General features: G+C 32.7%; 1 long non-coding RNA gene across 1 annotated transcript; it reads left to right on the forward strand.

Annotated features, from left to right (window-relative positions):
• Nucleotides 1-3,493: 3,493 nt before the first annotated feature.
• LOC133030823 (uncharacterized) lies at nucleotides 3,494-4,691 on the forward strand. Its single transcript, XR_009684363.1, has 3 exons — nucleotides 3,494-3,566; nucleotides 3,904-3,996; nucleotides 4,405-4,691. It is a non-coding gene; the product is annotated as an uncharacterized LOC133030823 (long non-coding RNA).
• Nucleotides 4,692-4,933: the final 242 nt, after the last annotated feature.

Raw genomic sequence — 4,933 nt, forward strand, 5'->3', positions numbered from 1 at the left:
TCAAACTCGAGCCCCTTCCTTTACTAGATCTTTAGCCTCAAAGATACTACGCCATACGAAGCTCAGGTTATGACCCAATTCTGCAGATAAGAAATCACCTCTAGAATAGTATCGTGCCTTAAACAAACGGGCCACAAGGGAATCAGGCCGAGAGAGAAGTCTCCATCCTTGTTTACTAAGTAAACTAACATCGAAATCTCGAAGGTTTCTAAACCCCATGCCTCCTTTTGATTTATGTAAAGTCAGACGGTCCCATCTCTTCTAGTGAATACCTTTGCTATCTTTCGACGAAGACTTCCACTAGAAATTACACATCATCTGCTCCATTTCGTTACAAATTTCCTTAGTTAGCAAGAACACATTTATTGCATAACTAGGAAGTGATTGAGCAACCGTTTTGATAAGTAGTTCCTTGCCCGCTTTGGACAAGTAACGACCTTCCCATCCTTGAATCTTCTTTCTCAATCTTTCCTTAAGAAAGCCCAACAAAGCCGTCTTATTTCTCCCCACAATATTAGGCAGACCCTAGTAAGTGCTATTATCCCCAGCCTCAGAAATTCTCATCCTTAAGCACACTCTTGTTCGTTCATCAGCTCTTGTACTAGAACTAAAGAATATGGTAGATTTATTCACATTAATTTGCTGCCCTGAAGCCTGCTGAAACCAACGCAATAATTCCATAACATTACAAGCAGCCTCCTCATTTGCCTTACAAAAGACATAAGTGTCATCCGCAAAAAACATGTGTGATATTATAGGGGCTCCCCTCGCTACCTTACAACCTCGAATCTTCCCCAATCTCTCATAATCTTTAATCAAAAGTGAGAGCCCTTTCGCACACAAAATAAAAAGATAAGGGGATAATGGGTCACCTTGTCTCAAACCTCTCGAAGGGATAATGGGACCAATATCTTGACCACTTACAATAATTTTATACGAGACCGAAGAGACACACCTCATAACCAACATAATCCAGTGATCACTAAACCTCAACTTCCTCAACATGGATTGAAGGAAACCCCATTCAACGCGGTCATATGCCTTACTCATATCCATTTTTACTGCCATAAAGCCATCCTTTCCCGACCCATTTCTCTTCAAATAATGCATAAGCTCAAAGGAAATTAAGATATTATCCGTTATTAAGAGCCCAGGCAGAAAAGCACTTTGAGTCTCCGATATAATATTCGGGAGTACCCGCTTTAACCTATTAGCCATAACTTTGGAAACAATTTTATAAATGACATTACACAAAGCTATAGGCCTTAAGTCACTCATAGTTTCAGGAGAAGACTTCTTAGGGATCAAAACAATATTCACATCTTTTAAAAAATCAGGGAATTCACCAAACATAAAAAAATGTTGGACTAACCAAACCACATCCGTTCCGACCACCTCCCAAAATTTTTGATAGAACCCCGGATTAAGACCATCTGGCCTTGGCGACTTGTCAGGATGCATTTGGAACATCGCTTTTTGCACCTCATCTGCCTCTACTGGAGCTGTCAACCCCACATTCTGATCCTCCGAGACAACCCCATCAACACAAGCAATGACCCTTTCCCAATTCGAATTAGAAGCAATGAACAACTCGCGAAAGTAATCTGCCATTAATTTAAGAAAATAATTTTACAAAATATCACTTATTATAATTATTATATAACAATAGTACCTAATAACAATACTCTTATCAAAATACTCACATTTTATAAATTGTACAAACTGCACTATATTACAAAAATTTATTTGGGGATAATTATCAATAATTATACATATTTAATATTAATATATATAAAGTAGAATGTAGGACAACCCTCTAATATTCAATGACTTCCCTCCGTCACTTTTAGACCTCTCTCTACAGTACGATTGCATGTTAGGGCTGTACATCTATTTTCGTAAACTGTCCAACCTAATTAACCCGCTCAAACCAAATCGAAAATATTTGACAAAATGTACAAACCGAAAAGCTCGATGAAAAAAAACCCGTCCAATTTGTATATTGGGTGGGTTAAAAATAAAACAACGCCCAATTAAACCGACATAACCCAAACTAAACCGAACTAGAATTTTCATTTTTATGTTTTTAAAATTTTAATTATATATGTCTGTTACATTGATATTAAATATAATTTATATCAATATTAAAAGAGTAATTTGCGACATAAATATCTAAGTTTATCATCCAGTTACAATTTAATACTTAAGTTAAAATTTTGGCGGCATAAATACCTTCCGTTACACTTTCAGACATTCTGTAGGTAGTAGGTACCTTGCTTTTATCTTCCACACTGGACACCAAATGGCATGACACATCATTTAAAATAATGTCACGTCATCTTATTAAATAGTCACCTAATATTCACTACTACAAAAATAGATTTTCCCGACGTTTTTAAATAATCGTTTAAAGTATTCCTGTCGGTTTCTATAACCGTCGCCTATACGACCATCGTAAAACGGGCATAATAGGCGACAGTTCAAAACCGTGGCGCTAATGTGGGATTCACGACGGTTTTAAACCGTCGCCTATAACTGGGTATAGGCGACAGGTTATAACCGTGCCCTATACTATAGGCGACGGTTTCATTTGGTGTGTGTCTAAGCAATTCAAAGCGGTATTTTTATACCTTCACAGTTTGGTCTTATTGTTCAAAAAATTCGAAATTTGCTTTTGGCTTTATCTTTTATTGATTTGTTTTGTAAAACGATCTGTAAATAAGGTGGTTCATTGCTTGGCAAGAGACTCTTATTTCTCTACAGGTCGTGTGCTTCAGCTGGAGGATTCTTCCTTTCGATTGTTTTGAACGAATTTATTAATTAATAAATCTTATGATTTTTATTCAAAGAAAATTATAAAAGCAAAGAGTAGATATTCATCCTCTAAAATAATAATAATAATAATAAAATATATATATATTTTAGTTAGTTATCATATATATATATAATAAAAAATAATATCTATATTCATAATATTAGATTTATTCAAGTAGATTGTATAATGGATTACAAGTTAAGGTTTAAATTTCACGTTAGAGTTTTATTCTTTTTCTAGGTTATTGTACCTTCTATTTAAAAGAAATTACGTCCACAACCACTGTACAAGTGGTTCTTAGCCTGAAATATTACTTTAATTTTTAAATTAGTTTAAGTGATTTTTATTATATTTTTTTTTATAATTTTTATATATATTTATTAACTTCTTAAAAATGATTTGATATTAAATACGCAATGCATTAAAAGCTACAACAAAGTAAATATTGTAATTAACCCACTCTTTTTTTTTTTTAGTAAAATGTAATTAACCCACTCTAATTATTTTTACACAAAAAAAAATATATATATTTTTACATATTTATTTTTCCAACCAGCATAGAGTCTTACATGGTTTTCTCTAACGCGTTTGGTAGGAAGATATTTTGAAGTGACTTAGTCCCACATGGACTGTGAATGAATTTTAAGCTTCGATAAACCAAATATAACGCGGCCATGTCCTTCATAAAATTTTAACGACAGATAAAAGATTCCTCTTATTGGGTTCTGCGAGAGGTGCTTAAATTACTCAGGTAATCAGTTTTTATTTATTTATTTATTTCTATTTCAATTTATATTGTAATAATAGCATTTATATTTATTTATTTGATTTTTTATTTGTTATGCAATAATTTTATTATATTAATTTGTAAAAATATTAGTTTAATATTTTATATTTATGTTTCTACATATAAATAAGTAGAGATAAACAAGTTAAATCAGTATTTACCTTATGTATTAAAATTAATTTAAATATTTATTGGTAATTTTTTTTTGTTTAACCTAATTTTCTTTCTCATCTTTTTGAATTAATCTATATCGATGCAAAATCTCTTCCGTGTTAATCAATCTCTTGTTTCATGTTTTCAGATACTTTGCCAATTTTCTTTCTCATCTTTTGGGAGCGGTATTAAACATAAATAGTATTTCATTTTCCTCAATGCCTTTGAGGAGGTCAAGCAGGTACAAATCGAGATATATATTAATGCAAAAGTAGCGATATATTAATGAGCATCCTACATTATATAGGTAACTCTCTATGATTGGTTAACGATATTTTGTAAAGTACTTCTTTAAATTTTATAAAACTCTGATATTTAATTATACCAATAAAAGTATAATACTGAGAAAGGAGCTGGGCAGTGATGCTTTTTAACAACTCACTTTTCTCGGTGTTATACCGTTATTATTGAAATTAAGTATTGAATCTTTAATAATTTAAGAAAATAATTTTTAAAAAATATCGCTAACCAATCGAGAGAGAAGATGCTGACTAACAGCAATACTCTTATTTATATATTCCTCTTACTAATAATGAAGAGTACTATTACACAAACAAATACTGATCTAACACCAATTTTACTAAAACAGAATTGGTGTTATACGACGCTGTTGATGATGATAATCACTGTTGTGCCCTACGAACGCGGGTACGGTTATGGTTAGGTCCATCAGTGCAAGCTGGTGGACCTCCCCATGTCTGCCCAGTAATCTCATTATCTGGCTGCGAAGATGCCACACTCGTAGCCACTGTCGGAGCAGCCGGAGGAGTTGCTGGTGATGCCGAGGATCCTTTACAACAATTCCCCATAGAATCTATATACGTAAGAAGTCTTTGTGTACTCTTTGAGTGCACAAAGCAAATATATGTGCGTGTGTATTTTAGATATGAAAGAACTTCATTGGATGTGGACCTCTTATATAGGGGATAGGTTGGGGGTAAGTTGAAGTGATGTGAGTAAAATTGATAGAAGAGGTAAAAATGATAGACCTTAAAAAAGAGTTTAAAAATAAATAAGGGCAATACAAGAATTAATGTAGAGTATATATATTTTTAGAAAACTTTAATCTAGAGGTTTCTAATTATGTCTTCTTAAAAGATATAAAGAAATATATGGAT

Source organism: Cannabis sativa, chromosome 9 (assembly GCF_029168945.1).
Source record: "Cannabis sativa cultivar Pink pepper isolate KNU-18-1 chromosome 9, ASM2916894v1, whole genome shotgun sequence".
In the NCBI taxonomy this organism is placed as follows: Eukaryota; Viridiplantae; Streptophyta; class Magnoliopsida; order Rosales; family Cannabaceae; genus Cannabis; species Cannabis sativa.